The 19,973-nt window shown below is 38.0% G+C and overlaps 1 protein-coding gene across 2 annotated transcripts in view; it reads right to left on the bottom strand.

Moving 5' to 3' along the window:
• pvalb6 (parvalbumin 6) overlaps positions 1–8,120 on the bottom strand; it is a 35,078-nt gene extending 26,958 nt beyond the window's left edge. For both annotated transcript variants that reach the window (XM_060892333.1, XM_060892332.1), the window contains exon 1: positions 7,897–8,120. The gene's annotated coding sequence lies outside the window, so the exon portion shown is untranslated. The remainder of the gene's footprint in view (positions 1–7,896) is intronic.
• Between the last annotated feature and the right edge of the window lie 11,853 nt (positions 8,121–19,973).

Raw genomic sequence — 19,973 nt, 5'->3', positions numbered from 1 at the left:
TAATAGTACTAGATATAGCCACTAGATGTAGCAGTTTTTGAACTGAAACAAGTTCACACAATGAAAAAACACAAATGTGGCCATCAATTACAACCAAACATCAAAAAAAATTTCAAATGAATTAGCATAGATTTAGCATCTTAATATCTGAGTTGTATTACAAATACAAACTAAGCCACACCCTATTTGTGTCTTATTTCTGATTGCTTGTCTGTTTAAGTTTCGACTTTGTGATCGACCTAAACTTAAACTTAAAGCCAACATTGTTCTTGCTTGGTCACAAGCCAATAATAAGTGACACACACTTTATCCTACATGAGCTAAGAGTGAAACAGGATGAAGTCTTCTGGTCCCTTAAGGTCAAAGACATGCTTAGAGCTGTTAAGGTTAATTGCATTGTGTTACATGGTCCAGGGGTCTGTCCAGATCCCTTGCCTAGATTTATTTTCAGTACAGTATATTCAAGAGACACATTTACAGTCAAACCCATCCCCACTTCTTCACGGTTACTAATCAGAAAGGTTTGACTGACTTTCTTGTGATTGCATTTCTCAAAGCGAGTGTTGGGCAAACCCACTGAAAAGCCCCCTTGTTCCCCCTCAGCAGTGTCTGGGTTTCTGTTTCAGGTACCCTTCTAGTCTCAATCTGATTCCTACTGACCAAATAAGTGTCTGACCTCTGTCATAGAGAAACAGTAAGTGAAAGAAAGAGCAAGCACGCCAGTAGAAATCAGCTCATGTGCTGCCACTTACAATGGCTCTACTTTTAAAAGACTAAAGCTGAACAACTAGGTCACATCAATGCATTTATTTAAGGCACCCCCCCCCCCCCCCTCTCAACAAATGAAAAGAGAATTGAAGACTATTTTAGCCTCTTTTCCCAGCAGGAAATGCCTGTGGTGGTGATCTCATTTAGCAGGTCAGGGTTTGGTTAATTGAAATGTATGATTCACAGAGTGCCATGATGATCTTAGTGTCAACTAAAGTTAGACACCACCTTTCTGATCTCTGAGACTGAGTAAAAATTCTCGCCCTAAAAAAAGTAAAAAAGAGACCAAAATAGACCTTTTACTAGGATCTATCATTTCAAATGAAAAAAAGCATTTAAATTGTATCGGGTGGTGAGAGAGACCGAGATAGGTGGAAAGATGCATTCACTTAGGAATTTAGGGAAAAAAACATTTGCAGTTTGATAAAAGACAGGGATCTTACAGAAACAGTGCAACAAGACAAAACGATTATAAACTGTATGTAACTGGGGTTCTATGAGTTTGTTTTGTTGTGAATTTACTGTTTGGTTGCTTACTTGCTGAGTACTAACTGCAAAGGATTCTTTGCTGTACCATGGAACACAATGAATACTATCATCAACAAGCGGAGAAAAGGTGAAGGACAAAAAAGACATTACCAAGAACAAGATGTTCTTGTAAAAGTAGATGAAAGGAGAACAAGAAAACATAACCATACTGGGGCACCTTCTTGAATAGCTAGCAATTACTGGTCACTCTATATTTTTCGTATGTTTAAGTTATAAGAGTAAGGTGGCACATTTTCAAAATAAAAACCTCCATAAAACATCCAAGCTTGTCTAAATATGCCCCAAAAATCTGATGTGACCAAGGTAGAATTTGAGCATAAATCTAAAACATTTATTTTTGTTATAAAAACAAGCCAGTTTTTCACCAAAAGTGTATTAAAGCATGGTGGTGGCAACATCATGTTATGAAGTTTTTTGTTTTTCTTTGGTTTTTGTCTGGATTCTTATGGTCTCCATATGCCATTAAAGGTGGATACAGATCTTACATGGTTTATTTTTGTGTCAAAACAGAGGTTTATATCCACTATATGAAATGTCTAGGTTTAACTGTGCTCATAGATAGCTATTAAATAGAGCATCTAATTCCCTGTTACTGGTACTCTGTGTAAGAAGGAAGGATTTTCAGAGATGTAGTTATTATGTAGAAAATTTATCATGATATTGATATCATATCACCCTCTTCTAGAGCCTCTACACACACAAACTGCGTCTCGAACCGCAAACATGCAACTTGTCCCTGTCAAGGACATGGGCCACAGTCGATATTTTTCATCGGTTCTGACAGCAAAATTATAGCAGCAGAGGCTCAAAACCCTCTGGAGCTCTGCCAAGCAAAGCCAGAGAAACTCAAGCCAGGGAGTGAACCAGGGAGCACACGTAACTGCACAATCACTGCTCATTCACTTAGAAATAAACCGGGTCCCATCTATCTAAAAATACATATTTATAAAGTAGCAAAGTGACTCCGATTGTGCTATTAAGACTTTTACATTAAACATCAGCTCCCTTATGTGAGCGTTAAAGACACACCAGTTAGAGGCACCAAAATATGTTGACCATTGCATTTTGACAGAGTTATTTGGCACGTTTGACCATGGCAGTTTACACCATCCTTCACTGTGAAAATAAAATAGAGATGACTACCAGCACATCGCTATAATTCAGGAGCTGCATGGTTGCCTGCATGGTGGGACTCGTTCTGCTACAGGAGGGTGTGTGTAAAACACTGCAGGACGGGGAGGATGAAACAGTGCAGAATGTTAATGTGAGGCGTATTCGTGTCAGTATTTATTAAAGGAGCACTCCAACATTGGATGTACCACATTATCCAGTATCTAAAACATGTAGCACATGTGTGATTGTTGCACATTAATCTTTGACACATTTCCCTGTACTGAAAAAGAACAGAAATTACTTTGATTACTTAAAGCAGATTTACAAACCAAAGCACTGAGTCCATACCTCAAATCAATTCATTGAGAAGTTCAATAATTCATTTATTTTTCACAGACGAATGCCTCTAAAACTGCATGTCACTTCTGCTGGGCACGATGTATAGACCACATTGCTTGCTTTATTGCTTTTTTAATTAGTATTTCTAGTGCAACGGTGAATGAGTCAACCTTCATGCAGTAGAGCTTGTGCATGCTGACATTGTGGTCTCCAGTCTTGTAATGATGAATAATTAACTTTGCACCAATTTCTATTTTAATTAGCACATATTATGCATTTCAAAGGGCATTCAGTGATCACTTGGTTATTGCACCTTCACTTGGACCGATTGTGTATTCCCTAGACGAACCCCTGCCCTCTTCAGACATTTAATGAGATAATTATTAGATAAGTGTAGCAGTCAGAACTTCTTCAGGTTGAAGACAGGTTAAAACATGTGCCGTGTCTTATTATTGCACATTTCCTTTCATTTGCCTAAAAAGCTTATTTGTGATGAAGTATGAGTTTTTACAGTGAAAAAAGTGTCTAGATATCCCAAAGCTACAAAGGAAACACTCTGTTACAGGTCTTAGGATGAGTCAGGCTGGAGGGAATGTAGTCGTGTGTGTGTGTGTGTTTGTAAAACTGTGACCAAGTTTGATCCAGAAGCTGCCTACATTTTGTAGATATCCTCTCTCACTCTACTGTACATGCACACACACACACACACACACACACACACACTCACAAACACACATAACGTGTCTCTGCCAATACTCAATTAGCTATCCAAACACGCTCTCTCCTACACTCACACCTACACACACACACAAACCAAGTGCCAAGAAATCACTAGATGCTGTTTTCCCACCTTCCCTTCACAAAGTACATTATACAGTAAAGCACTCCACTCCATACCACGCCACGAAAAAAAACAAAAAAACACAACCCACCCACATACTAAATCAGGAGCTTGATAAAGATATCAAACTCTGCAGGCTGGATGAACAGATTTTCAGCTTAAAACATATTAAATGGGCAAACCTTCATCTTCATTAGGAGTACAATTCAGCACAAGAGCTAAAGAAGGATTAATATGAAAACCCACTGCAGTGCAAGAAAAGGCTTACTTACTGTAGTCTCACATACACACAGGCACTGTCACAGATTTGCACACACACATTCAGATGGCCATTTCCAGTTGACAAATTAATAATCAATCAGAGTATGCTCACAATGTGTGAAGTGTTGTTCAGTCTAAACTCTACATGGCACATCTGCAGTGTGTAAGTGACTGACACTGTGGAACAAGATGAGACATTTCTCTTAACACTTTACACAAAAATCTTAGCCTTTAACAAAAGGTTTCTCTTTCCTTTCCTCATTCTAAGAAAGGGCTCTATTTAGGTTCATTGTATATTTGCTGTTCTTCTTCTGGCTGCTCTGATTAGTGGACATTTTTGATTTGTCACAGATATACACCCTTTCTGACACAACCATTCCATAATTTTTCCAGGCTTGGGACCACTTTATGTGCGAGGCACTCAGGCTTGTGCAACCCACCAGTGACCGAGTCAGTTACCTTCCTAGAGAATCAACCCCGGTCGACAGCAGTGACAGCATGGGACCCTCGGCTGTTAGACCACTAGGGAACATAGGTTCACTGTGTAATTAAGAGTTTTAACTGACACATTTTTTTTAGAAACTACATGGGCTCTACAATCAAATGTTCATAAAAAAGTATCCCAAGTACAGTAGAACCCCTTTTTGGACCCATACTGTAAATATCCAACTCTTAAAAAAACACTATACTGATTTTTAAGGGCGCTTTAAGATAATTTTGAATAATTACGGTTCTTAATTGGAACATTTGAAGACTTTGTCAGGAAGGAATTAGTGCTTAATGAGTCTATAATGAACTCCAAAATTACACTGACCTATTAGTTCCTAAAGAGCTCTTGGCTGCACAATTCCACTCAACAATAAACTGTTGTAGAAAGGACATAATTTACATTTAAATAATTTACTGCCTAGTGTCACCCAAATAAGGATGGGTTCCCTTCTGAGTCCGGTTCCTTTCAAGGTTTCTTCCTTATATCATCTCAGGGAGTTTTTTTCTTGCCAACATTGCTTCAGGCTTACTCATTAGGGATACATTTTAGGGATAAATAGCAACTTAAATTTAAACGTGGATTTTTAATTAAGTCTGAAAGTCTTAAAGCTGCGGGCATGGTGGCTTAATGGTTACCACATTCTCCTCACACCTAAAGGGGTTGGGGGTTCGATTCCCGCCTCCGCCTTGTGTGTGTGTGGAGTTTGCATGTTCTCCCCGTGCCTTGGGGGGTTTCCTCCGGGTACTCCGGTTTCCTCCCCCGGTCCAAAGACATGCATGGTAGATTGATTGGCATCTTTGGAAAATTGTCCGTAGTGTGTGATTGCGTGAGTGAATGAGTGTGTGTGCCCTGCGATGGGTTGGCACTCCATCCAGGGTGTATCCTGCCTTGATGCCCGATGACGCCTGAGATAGGCACAGGCTCCCCGTGACCCGAGGTAGTTCGGATAAGCAGTAGAAAATGAGTGAGTGAGTGAGTCTTAAAGCTGAATTGAGAAAATCTCAATTGTTAAAAGCGCTATACAAACAAAAATTGTTATTTGAGCTGTTTACCACAGTCTACTGGAGTTAAAATAAAATAATGAACATGAGCTCAAAGACTTTCAGCTTCAATCTGATGTAATTTTCATCCAAATCAGTTTGGACAGTGAAGGAACATCAGCACATTTTACAAGTGGTACATTTTTAGGGACCAAAGGTCTTTGGACGGCATGAGGTTGAAAGTCGTGGCGAAGCACTGCATTAGTTTGTCTTTGCGCATCATCCATCCTCTGCAGCAGTTCCTGAATGCAGCTGTTTGACTTGTTTTCAACCTTCCCATGTTCTCACATACAGCCACCTCATTGCTACACTCCCTCTGACTTCCTCTAGCGCCCCTCATCACATTTAACATGCTGATACTTGCCTACAAAGCCAAAAACAGACCTGAGGTGTATTACAGCTCTAGTATACTGTGACATATGTCCAACTATTATATAAACCTGACTATATGCTAAATACATATTTTAGTTAAACACTATTACTGTATCACTCTAATGTGGGAAAAGTTGGATGAAATTGCATAATAGAATATTTGGTAAGCCGTTATTATTCCTCATTTCTTGCTAATCCTAAACTATTTATTATTGTATAATATATTTATCCTGTACTGTATAGTTGCAAACTGTGTGCTGATAGAATTCAAGTGTCCGTAGACCTCCATTTAAGCTTTCTCTTTTTTTCACGGACTTGTGTCACATATCATTTCCAATGGTCCACAGGAATCACACATATGCTACAGATGTGACATATAGAGATTTAGGCTGAAAAAATGCTGATGTATTTCTTCAATGTGTGACCAAGAGGGTGGGGGAGCAGATATCCATTTCATTTACCACAGCAAGCAGCTTGTGCTTGCCTGCAGGAGTGATGCATTTTACACACACACACACACACACACACACACACACACACACACACACACACACACACACACACACAAACACACACACACACAAACAAACACATGCACTTTTGTGCTATTACTGCAAGATGTCTCTGCTGGGATAAGCTTCACATAATACACTTCACTAGCTGACATCCTCCTTAAGAACACACACACATAAACACAATGCCGAGAGGGCATGCATCAGTCTCGAGAGACATGTTAATGTGTCAGCACGAGTGCAGCAATTCTGACCCAGGTGCAGTGATGCAGCTGCTAAATCATGAGTCCTTATCTTTTTACTTTTGTCCTCTTTCCATTACTTTCATCCAAATTTTACTTTCTTTGCTATTTTTTCATATACCTTTTTTGTCTCTCTCTGTTTGAGCTTGTTAACCATGCTCATGCACATGCACATCTTGGAACACTGACATGCATGCACACACACACACACACACACACACACACACACACACACACACACACACACACAGCTGATTGTGCATGTTAAAGTCCTTCACTCTGTGCAGCTGCTTCTGCATTCACAATCTGCTGCACAGATTAACTCAAGGAGACACTGTTTGTGTTTGTGTGTGAGAGAGAAAGAGAGAAGGAGAGAGAGAGGAAGAGAGAGCGAGACACAGACAGACAGACAGACAGACACAGAGACAAACAGCCTTCATGGTCATTATCATTTCCATCCTTTTAACCTTCATCAATGCTGCACTGCATTACACTGCTATAGAAGTTTGTGTGTGTCCTCTTCTTACTCTAAAAGTAAATTCTCCATTCTGGGATAGAAGGAAAGAAAGGTTGGGAGCTGTCAGGCACAGGTCATTTATTTTGTCCAGTCCATTCACCTTTTTTATGCAAACACACACAGGGCTCAGACGTCTGTCAGAGCTCAGCTGTGGTTTGTGAATGGAGTATTAGACAGAGATGATGCTGCAGCGATACAGAGATTCGGCTTTACGTTCTCTCTCTCTCTCTCTCTCTCTCTCTCTCTCTCTCTCTCTCTCTCTCTCTCTCTTTCAATATTTGTTTCTACACTTCATTTTCTTTCTCATTCTTTTTGTTTCCAGACAAGGCATGCAGTGCTCTCTCGCTCACTCGCTTACGTATTCCCATTCACAACCTTCCCTCTGTGCATTCTCCACGCTGCTGCTTTTCTCCATCCCACTGACTGCGTTTAACTCTCCTGCAGCACTCCACGCTCTCACACAGTCTCAGCTTTCCAAAACATTCTCATTTTCTAATTTACTTCCAATTTTTGTCCTTATTGGAACCTGGATTTTGTAATTTATTCTTTTTCTCTCCTCCCATTTGCACTTTTTCTTAGCTGGTGTGCTTGCCCTGTCTCTTGCCTGGGGTTAAATAAACATGTACCCATTAACCATTGCGCAGTGTGTGTTCTGTCTTCTAGCTCGTGTAGACCGTGTGTATCCTGCACATCTTAGCCAGTGTGAGTGTGTGTCCTGTCTCTTATTCGGTGTAGAGGTTGTCCTACCTCTCAGCCAATGAAGAGTGTGTGTCCTGTGTCCTACCCAGTGTAGAGTGTGTGTCCTGCAGCTGGTGGAATGTCCCAGTGTGGAGTAGGTGTTCTGTCTCTTACCTGGTCTTGAGTGTTGACACTGGGTCCTGGCTTGAGTACAACAGCTGGACAGGATTGAATAGAGTAGCTGAGTGACCAGGAGTCAGAGCACACTGACAAAGGAGACAGAGAGAGTGATGGAGAGATAGAGAAAGAGAGAAAGAGGAATTATAGAGGAGGAAAGAGAGGCAGAGACAGAAGGAGAGAGCAGAAAGGAGAGGAAGCACTGAGTAGTTGGAGGTGAGATGAAGGGGAGAGAGAGTGCGAGAGAAAGATAAAGGGAGACTGAGAGGGAGGGAACAGGGAGAGAGAGAGAGAGAGAGAGAGAGAGAGAGAGAGAGAGAGAGAGAGAGAGAGAGAGTAGCTGCAAAAGAAGAAGAAACAACATGGAGGGGATGAAAAGCGCTTAGAGTAAAATGTGAAGAGAAAGACAAAGGGAGAAAGAAAACATCAATACTCACATGGGCTTTTATAGTTTGTATACACTGGGATGAAATATCAATTCTACAGAACTGTAATGCAACACAACATTGTGAGATAGATAGCTAGATAGATAGCTAGATAGATAGATAGATAGATAGATAGATAGATAGATAGATAGATAGATAGATAGATAGATAGATAGATAGATATGTTGGTAGTAGGAATAATCAGAAATAGCAAACCAAACTAAATAAATTGGAGGAAAAATGTTATATGAATAAAGCGCAAAAGTTTTTTTTATTAAGTAGATTTACAATTACTTAATACCATTCTTACATAAAAGAACAGAAGGAATTATTATTCATCAAAGTTGTTTCTAAACAGAAACAAATCTGTCTAGTTTATTAAAAGTGTTGTGTGAAAAAAAAAAAACAAGCTGCAATTTTTTTTTTTCTTCAACACTAAACTCTCCTTTCCATCCTCATGGGGATTGAAACTCATGGCATTAGTTTGTCTTTGTGCACCATTTAACTTCTAACCCACAGCACTAATCCAGTATCTAGCTGCACAACTTGTTTTTAACCTCCACCAGTTCTCGCACAGTAACCCCATTGCTGCACTCCCTCCACTGGCTTTCTGCTTCGCCCTATCAGATTTAATATACTGATTCTTGCCTACAAACAAAAAGCAGACCATCATCACATACAAACACATCATACTCAAACATTACACCTTTAAACATCTAGCATCTATTTTGACTGGAAACGCTGTCCTTTAAAATGCAGGCAAGACTTTTCTTTCCTCAATGCGCTCAGGTGGTGGAATAAACATCTATAAACTGGAGACCCTGCAGCTATGAGACAGCTGTGCCACCATGGTGCCTTAGATATACATCATATTCTTAACGCACAAAAAAGCTACTGCAATGTTTACTATAAGTTCTTATCTCATGTAATCCATAAGATAGAATAGAAAAATATTCCTCTGAAGCTTAAAACTTTCACCAGATTCGGGCCAAGACGTATTATGTGATGTCATCACAACACACGTTCAGCTAAAGCTCTCTTCAATTCACATGTTGTTGAACATGTGTGCAGCTACCATTGAAAGTACAGTAATACCATGTGTGTCTTCACTGGTAGGAGTTTAAAATAAGAATCCTGTGCTTATAGTTTCACCAGTTCAAGTAGTTTGCAGCAAAAAAAAAAAAAAGAATAAAAAACACTGCAAAATCAAACATTAATCCATAAAATCTCTATATATGAAACCATGGAGGAACTAATTAACTTTAGGTTTGATAAGACTCTGCAGAAGTTGAAGTCTGTTTTGTAGTATTTGAAGTACTTTGATGTGGAGTGTATGTAGAGCTGTGTAGAGGTTGTTTCTGGTACTTTTGTGATGAAATAAAACAAGCTTCACTTAAATTCAGCATTTTAACATTTCACATACTGTAAATGTGATCCAACATATTTAATGAATGTTTTTCACAGTAAATAATATCTACACTTAAGTTCCTGTGTAAGCTACTAGCTTTAAAAACACAATGGCTGGAGGGAAATATTGATTTCAAAATTGCCACATAGCTTTGCTGCTCTATTTCCCCAAGAGACTACAAAGGATGTCCTCTTAACAGTGGATGCTTGTGTGTGTGTGTGTGTGATTCTAAGTGACCATGAAGTGTAAGGACTCCTAGAGTGCTGATGAGGAAAAGCTTTTAGGCACAGATCCCAAATCAGTTGGCCACTAATGAAGTTCAATCCCCCAGTGGGGCACAGACTCAGTACAACTGGAACTTACAGAAAACACACACAATGGTCAGGACTGTACAATTACAAAATACAGACAAAAAAAATATAAACGTTTTTTTAAACTGCTGGATGTAATGTTTGGTGTCACTGGGAGAAAAGTGATATCGCAAGGTACTTTAGGTATGGCTGCATTTTTTTAATCCAACCAAGAAGGGTCCACACCTGAGTCCACACCTGGCTTCTGCTTCAAAAACACATTTCTTTCTGGGTAAAAATGGACACCTCTGACCCACCTGCATATGTAAGGATAGTCAGAAGAAACCCAGATGAAACCCATATGAACAGGAGAAGAACATGCAAAACTCCACACAGACAGTAACCTGAGCCTAAGATTGAATCAGGGACCTGCGATGTGCTTCTGAACCAGAGGCATTATAAAATGACAACTGTTATTTTGCACATACTGAATACCAGCAAAACTGAAACGAAATCAGAGATGGCTTTCAACGTGACACAGAAAAGCACGGATTGCATTAGATATACCCCAGTGACAAGCAGGCTCCATAGATATCACACTCTGACATGATACCGAGTTAAGAAACTGTGTATAACTATTTCACCCTAAGTGAATAAACATTAAGTGTGCTTGGTGCAGACCAGCCATAAACTGAACCATTAATCAGGGTTCATGAACTCTCAAGAGAAGTCTAGGTGCAAGATAAGAACTGAGTGTTACCTTATAGACTCTGATGCAACCTTACATTACTTGTAACTTTCAGTCTGGGCATCTGTATTTCCCAACAATGAAATACACAGTGTAACTCTGAGTTTGTGTAACCTGAAACACAGTAGTATATTGTGTAAAGCTTTGAATGTTATTTGAACTGTATTAGAGAGCCTCTAGTGGAAGAGAGAGTAAAGGACGAGAGGATGAAGGGCGGTGAGTATGTTCAGCTGTTAACGATTAAACTCACTAAGTGACATTAATGTTATGAAAGATCACACCTTCAAATCTGAAGAGAAGAAATATTTATGACTCCTCTCGAGGTCTTGGGCTCAAGGGCTAATAAACTATCATGCTTGAATCCATTTATCATTACTAATATAGACTCAGACTCTAGTAATCCTGTTTTGTTTACTGTTTCTGTTATTGTACAACCCAAAAATATTTTTTGTGGTATTTTTAGTTCTGTACATGTTAGCTTTCCTTTTTCTTTTTTGCTTTCCCATCTTTGTGTGAGGCAAAAACAAAACAATACAAAAACAAAATACTGGAATCTTCGTTCCAGTCTTAGAAGAACATGCAACAAAGCTGCAGATGTAGTAGCCTGGTGCTAAAGGTGCTCAATTACTGATCGGAAGGTCATGAGTTCAAAACCCAGGTCCACCAAGCTGCCACTGCTGGGCCCCTGAGCAAGGCCTTTAAACCCTCAATTGGTCATTTGTATACACTGAAATAAACAAAATGTCATTCACTTTGGATAAGGGTGTCTGCTAAATGCCATGAAAGTACATTATCAATCTAACCCAACAAAAACAGTAAAGTGATGATTTTAACTTTTCATGTGCATGTGATCCTTGAAAGCTCTTCTTCATTAACATGGAATATTCCCAGACACATACACACAAAAATATTTTTTTGCTTCAGGAGTTATAAAGACACAACATTCACTACACTAAAATTGTTCATCATATGGAAGTAAATAAAGGAATACATATTCATTATGTATATTAATCATATATATGTTACTAATAGTAAGAATTCTCCAATACATAAGCTTTACAAACTTGAATAATATTCATTTACTACCTGAGATCACTAAAGATAACTAAACATAGATATGTAGCTCATAAGTGTTTACAATGGAAATTCAGGGCATTTGCATAATGAACTGTCAAATTAATTATTTAATCATAATAATGATTTAATTCTGTACGATAACGTTAATATGATAATACGAACATGACACTACATAAATACATACTGTAACATAAAAACATAATCATAATAAATGCAGTTTAGCAAACTAAACAAACTCTGACCCATACTTTGAATCACAAATTTTATACTCAACATGAAAAACTATTTAATGCACAAACATAAGAATGAGATTTAACAAGAACAGAGCTGAAATCATATCCTGTTTGTTAAGTGTGTCATAATCAGGATGATATGATCAGATATATCTGTTGTCTAGGTGAAACCTCAGACATATCTCTGTAGGGTGTCATTGGAGATCTGGACTTTTTTAACTGGCTTGCAACAGATTTGAGAATGGCGATTGAAGATCATCTGTAACTGTATGTATAATCGACAGAGTGCGTAGCTTTTCATTTTTTAAAATGAATCCAAATCCTATTGTTTTCTTTTGGGGACAAAAACAAACAAAAAACAGGCTTGTCTTATAATGGTTTCAGTGTTTTTTTTCCAAACACATTTAGAATGTCGATGGTTTCATGGTTTTCACTGCCATTATCTCACCACAAAAAACATAATGCACAAACCTTCTGTGCAAACAAAGACATATTTTGGTATAATCCCACCTTTATTTTCATTTAGTTTGCATATTTTCCTTCCATCTGGATGAAAAGGAGGAATCTGTTGAGACTTTTCTTCTCAGCAGTCCATGACCCAATCATAAACAGCCCACTACTTGAGAAACACAGGTATTTCGTGTATGAGGAAGCAGGTAGGATTGGTCAGAATATCTGAAGTAGAAGATTGGTGTGAGATTACAGACACAGTCCCACATACGTCTTTAATCTCAGCCACTGCTCTAGAAGTGCATGGTTGCAGATTGAGTGGCTTTTTTCATTTCTTCGTACTCACACTTCCACACTTCCAGGACGAGTGTGCAAAACTACTGAACGCTGTGACACGCAAAGAGCTTTTAGAAATGCCTGTGAAAGTAGGTTGTTCTTGGCCACATTTTGTTTAAAAAATACACCTAGCAGATTATCTTCCCTGCAACTGAATGAACTTTTAAGGTGCAAGGCTGAGCAGCACCAATCCAGCTTAAATCTGGGCCAGAAATAGCCTGCAAACCTGTGATGAAAACAATAGCCAGATCATAATATATTGCACAGCTGAAATAATGTTTATGTCTGGTAAAATCTTTAGACCTTATAAAACAAGCTGCACATTTAAGCTTTAAAACAATCCACACTCTATAAGGACCATAGAGAAGCAATCGTTTTTCAGCACAGTTTGATCAATACTTGTTTATATACTGTGCATCTCGGCATGTTTTTGTGTGGAGGTTTGACTTTGACTTGAGGGGGTGGATCAGGCTTCATTCTGACTGGATAATGTAACATATTTATGTGTACCGCACGTCCCCCTCCCCCTTTTTTCTTTTTCATGAACTCTTTAGACGAAAACTTTTAAGTTGATTGTGCATCTGTGTATCTGTATTTGTGTAGGCTTTGATGCGATGTGCAAGTGTAGGAGATTTGTGAGTGTGTGTGTTCCATGCTGTTACATCACCATGCTCTCTCGTATGCATGGTGGGCTCAGAGTCTCAGTGCTTTAAAGCTGCAGCAGAGCAGAGCAGAACAGAAACCAAGCTGATTCCCCTTTCAGAAACAACATGGTTTTACACATTCATGCATGATGTAGTATGCAAATTTTTAATCTGCAAATTAGATTACATTAAAAGTGCACAGATTTTAATATTCTAATATTCTAGGACGGCATGTCGGTGCAGTCAGTAGCAGCAGCTGCCTCACAGCTCCAGGGATCCTGAGCTCAGGTGTTCTGCTTGTGTTTGGCTTGATCCAGATTCTTTATTTTACTCAAAATAACATTAAAAAACATGCAGATTGACAGCTTGACCGCTCCAAATTGCCCCATAGGCTGAATTCTCCCACTTCCTGCTCTGTGTTCCCAGGTTTGCCTCTTGTATCACTGCAAAAGCCTGTAAACATGTGATAAAGTCATTGGTCATCTCAAGGCTTACTGCTTAATAAAGCAGAGAGCAACACAAACAATAGTTTTATACAGGATGTTGCTTCACTGTGTAGGAATTAATGCTATTCGTTGGCACAAATGCCTCATCGACAGGTTCACATGTACACGTCGGTTATAGTCATTTCAACCACATCTTAAGGAAAATTGTGAGATTTGAAAAGGCATTGAGCCCCTCTTTGAAAATACGTCATTCAGGTTGTCACGTCACACAGGAAATAGCTAGACTGTATACGTACTTCATTATGATATTTACTTTGTGTTAATCACAGCAAGCAGTTTACTACCGTTTACTAATTATTTATAGAGCATAGCAGAAAATGCCCAGACTTAATGACACTGATGGATAGTGATGAAGTAGAGATTTGATTCTGATTCAGATCATGCTTTTAAAAATGTTAAAACACTTAAGTAAATTAAATACAGCAAACCTTGAGCTAATTGAATGGAGTATTAGAGAAATGGAAGTGCTCACTCGATCAAAAATAAAATACAAATCTGTCAATCACTTGTGTGTATTTGAATCAGTCAAAAGAGCTACTTGATTTTAATCCTAATAATATTTAACCAAATTTCTCTACAGTATTTCACTGTGACTCTTTCCCCCGTTTATAGATACAATACTGTACAGCCACTGTGAGCTTATGAACAGTGTATTAACTGCTGAATATTGAGAGATTCTGTGCACTCTCATCTTTCACTACAACTTACACACAACCAGCTGAATGTATACACCTTCTAGACACACGAAATAAGGTGCAACTTAAGGTGAGCCAGTGAGGTACAGTGGCTGATGGGTAATGTAGTTCAACACCCTTTCTAGTGTAATCCTGACACGAAGAATGTTAATGGTAGCGATCACAAAGAAAGATTTTAGACTGTAGTGCCTACAGTATTCATTTTAAAAACATTTTGTTTTGTGGATTCACATGATTGCCTGGTCATACGCTACATATCAAACATCATCTTCTTAATTGTGTTTAAATGTCCCATTTTACAGTCTTGTTCAAACTTTACAAAGATTCATTGAATCTGCAAGCTGCATTCCAAATGGTTCTTAGTTTTAAAACTAAAAACTCACAGTAGGGCGTGAGTGAAGACACATCAGGGAGGAGAAGTGACAGACTTTCGTATAAAAGAAATGATCCGACTTCTCAGAAGCAGCCGGAGCACATAAAGAGCATCATTGAAGTGAGAACACAACTTTAGAGGAACTTAACTTGACACAGGAAACCACACATATGAGCAAACACGGCTGAGGATGTGTGTGGGCATTCAGACGAAAGATGGGGAAGTAAAGTAGACATTCAATGTACAACTTACTCTGTACATGAGATATAATTTGCTTAATTAATAAACTAATGTTTATCATTTGAAACGTTTTATTTGATCAGATGTTATATTGCTATAATATAAAAGCTTTAGTTGGCCACAAGAGGGTGATGTTGGGGAAAACATGTTCACAGAAACAAAATCAGCATTTCTTGACTGTGTACTAAGGTAGTAAGTTTTTTCATTTTAAATAAGTCTAATCTGCTTGGTGTTGCCATAAACGGTATTGTTTTTATATTGCAAAATCTTCTCTCTAAAGTCACATGATCCTGATACGTACGGTCTCTTCCAGGATGATCCCGCCTCATTTCACAGAACATAATTATGAAATGATACAAATCATTTGTGTGGGGGCTTAGTGGTTAGCACGTTCGCCTCACACCTCCAGGGTCGGGGTTCGATTCCCGCCTCCACCTTGTGTGTGTGGAGTTTGCATGTTCTCCCCGTGCCTCTGGGTTTCCTCCTGGTACTCCGGTTTCCTCCCCGGTCCAAAGACATGCATGGTAGGTTGATTGGCATCTCTGGAAAATTGTCCGTAGTGTGTGAATGAGAGTGTGTGTTTGCCCTGCGATGGGTTGGCACTCCGTCCAGGGTGTATCCTGCCTTGATGCCCAATGACGCCTGAGATAGAAGATGAATGAATGAATGAATAAATCATATGCTGAGGCCTTCACAGTTTCCAGATTTCTACACCGCTCTCCTTACTACCAATATTAAAACATTGTCTCATGGAGTACTCGACTGGATGGTGTTTATCCTTTCAGTAGAGTTCTAGAGATTTGTATTTACTGTATGTCAACACAGGGTGAAGCTGACATCTCATGTAGGCCCAACTTTCTATTATTTGTTGTGTTTTTTTTTTTTTTTTTTTTTTTGTATTTTTTCTTTTAATCCATCACCCTGTCATCTGTGACAAGGAAGTTTTGAAATGGAAAAATCTGTACTGGTGTAAGTGCAGTACTCAGTGTACTGTATATAGATGATTAGACACCTAGTTCCTCTCATTGTTCCTTCCTTAATTTTATTTTCAGAATTTCATTTCTTTCTTATAATGTAACTTGGTTTTCTCAACTCCAGATCTCACAGTGTTTTACAGTCCACTTGTGCATACACCTCAAATGATATCAATATTCCATAATCTGGGAACTAAACATCCTGACATTCTTTTGCTTTTGATTTTGTTAGTCAGCATCCTGGGAAATTCTGAATGTGCTTCTTTTTTATTCTGTGTCATGCTCAAATACTAAAATAGCTTTATTATTTGAGCATGACAGTTAAACAAAGAAGCTTAACCTGCTGTTTAAACCAACAAGCAACAAGCACAGCTTTAAAAATGAATAAAGTCTAGCTAATACATGGACATGTTGTATAAGTCCATATGTATAGATTAAAAAATTAACCAAAAGAGGAACTGTTTAGAGGGGGTTTCAGGTTGATTTACATGAACAGGAAGGAAGACATCATTTCACAGCATCAACAATAATAATAGTTAATAGACACAAAATTTTAAGTTTAAATTGTTACTTAAACTGTTCACTATAATTTAAATTAACTGCACATGAGTTTATGAATTATAACAATGTTTAGGCTGTTGAACTCATTTCCAGACAATAGTATGAAATACTAGACACAGGAAACATTGTATGCAATTGATTATATCTAATAGTGCCTATTAACCACAACTAGAAAAGCATAAAACTTTTAGGACAATCTCATTAGTATGAATAAGGTCTTAAATTCCTCCAGGGAAATGCGACAAGAAGGGGAATCAATGTACTTTTGCTAAATTTAATGTACTTATATTGTGTTTTTGTGATCTTGTGATCTTATTAAAAAAGATTGGCATTGAAATTATATTTTAATTAGATGTAATTGGAATTAGATATAAACATCAACTTTAACTGTTTATATTTGCCATGTTATAGATCAAACCATCTTTATGATAATGAAAAACACTCACTCACTCACTCATTTTCTACCCGAACTACCTCAGGTCATGGGGAGCCTGTACCTATCTCAGGCGTCATTGGGCATCAAGGCTTCAAGGGAATTGAACCCCCGACCCTGGAGGTGTGAGGCGAACGTGCTAACCACTAAGCCACCGTGCCCCCATAATGAAAAACATATATTCAAATATATATGCAACATATATATATATGCAAAATATATACATATATATATATATATGCAAACATATATGCAAATCTACTAGCAGTACTATATCATTACTATTGCTTTGACTTGAAAAGAAGTGATAAAGGTAGTTAAGATACACTTTCCAGGTATAATGATTGTGGGAGCAGTGCCTTAGAGAAGGAGTCACAGAAAACAAGCAAAGCAGGCAGTGAGCGAGTGCTTAGACCTTTGTGTTATTAATGAAAGAGTCATTCAGATGCATTTTTTAAGAACAAGAGGTAATGAAAACTGCAACAGATATCTACCATATCTATCATTTAGTGTATGGATTTTAGAAAGGTTGTTCCCCATTCGTCAAACACACGTAAAGGTAGTTTAAAAAAGGATTTCTAAACAGTCTTGTTCACCAGAGTATCATTTAGCACCTTGAGGTTTTCTTGTCATCCAGCTTCAGTGTCTGGTCCCAATGTGACTCTACCACTTTGCAAGCAAATTTGCAAGAATTAAGTACAAATTCCACACTTTTTTTGGTATTTCTTTGAAGTGCACTAGTTTGAGTTCAAAGAAGTGCACTTCAAAGAAATACCAAAAAAAGTGTGGAATTTGTACTTAATTCTTGCAAATTTGCTTGCAAAGTGGTAGAGTCACATCTCTCTCTCTTTCTCCGTCTCTCTCTCTCTCTCTCTCTCTCTCTTCGTCTTTTTCTCTCCCTCTCTCTCTCTTTTTCTGTCTTTCTCTCCCTCTCTCTCTTTCTCCATCTCTCTCTCTCTCTCTCTCTCTCTCTCTCTCTCTCTCTCTCTCTCTCTCTCTCTCTCTCGCTCTCTCTCTCTTCGTCTTTTTCTCTCCCTCTCTCTCTCTTTTTCTGTCTTTCTCTCCCTCTCTCTCTTTCTCTCTCTCTCTCTCTCTCTCTCTCTCTCTCTCTCTCTCTCTCTCTCTCTCTCTCTCTCTCTCGAATATTTCACCTTTCATTAAAAAGAATGATTAAAATGTAACTGAAAAATGTTACAATTTATATTTTGCTTTGCATTTAGGAACTGTTAAAGTATTTGTCCATGACTTCCTGTTTCACTGGGGTATAATTATGGTATGCCAAAATTATTACTAATTAAATAAAATTTGTCATCTAACTTAGTCATTAATCAACATGTGGATGAGTATAGAACACACAAATGAAATGAGAAAAAAAATTTACCTACTGATTCAAATTTTGACCTTCATAAATCAGGCAATGCCTGAAAATACCCATCTCCAATGTTAAGGCAGTAATTAAGAAGTTTAACTCAAGTTGTTCCTCTGTCCTGCTGAAGTAAGTATGCATTAAATCCTCACATCTGGACATCTTTATTAGGAAATGAAAATTATACTCTGGCTGTCTCTGCCAAAAAACTACAACTTGGACAACATGAGATTTTGCAGCAGGACAGTGGTCTGGAAGATGTGTCCAAATTAACACTAAATTTTTTACATATAAGAGTTTGTAAGAGTTTGACATGGCCACCCCAATCCCCTGACAGAAATCCCAGTGAAATACTGTGAGGTGAGCTGAAGAGGAGAATCCACAAGACAGGACCTAGGACCCTGGAGGATTTACAAAGATTATGTACTGTATTGAGGAATGGGCTCAGATTCCTTGCTCTGTATTCTCCAATTCATCTGTTGTTATCAGATAAGACTCTGTTGTGCTGTAATGATGGAACAGGGAGGTTGCCCAAAGGACTAAAAGCAAGAGTAACAATAACTGCAATAAAAGTTTTTTTTTATATATATATATTCATTCAACATTATATTCAAAGTTTGATTAAAGGTTAGATGTTTCATTAGTTTCACTGAGAAATTAAGTTAATTAACCACAAAACATTTTCATCAAGGTTAATCAGTTATTCAGGAGCTCACTGTATGAATATAAAAATTCAATACAATCTCCAATTTTAGCTTTTTGGAAAAATATTTGCTTTATTGATTATCAGAAAAACAATTACCAAATTAAAACTGTAACCAGTGACTTTCAATTAGAACAGTCTTAGTCTGTGAACCAGCCATTATTATTATTGTACAGATTCAGGAAATTAAATAAGGGAACATCAGCAAGCTCAATTCAAATAGCATCTTCAACAAAACTGCTTTTATTACACATAGCTTTAAAGTAGACAGAGAACAAATACACTAAATTAGGATTATGTTTAAACACAATTAAAAAAAAATTTGTACTCTAAATTGTGTCACTTTGCTTTTCAGTGGCATTGTACAGATAAAGCTTTTACATTTAAGGTGGAAATGGTCTAAAATGATCTATCTTTGTTTCTATTTTACACCACATAAAACTGCTGCTCTAACAGGGCTGTGAAGACTTTTTTTTAAATACTTATTGTGCTTCCTGATTATCTTGTCTGCGTATGTAGAAGTCTGAGTATATGCTGGTCAGGCACTGAAAAAACTGACCACAAGGCCAAAAGAGGAACTACTTCTTTTTTTTGTAAAGGAAAAGCTCTAAT

The sequence above is a fragment of the Tachysurus vachellii genome, chromosome 18 (assembly GCF_030014155.1).
Source record: "Tachysurus vachellii isolate PV-2020 chromosome 18, HZAU_Pvac_v1, whole genome shotgun sequence".
NCBI lineage: Eukaryota > Metazoa > Chordata > Actinopteri > Siluriformes > Bagridae > Tachysurus > Tachysurus vachellii.
The sequence above is the reverse complement of the archived record's forward strand: the minus strand, read 5'-3'. Positions and strand labels throughout refer to the sequence as shown.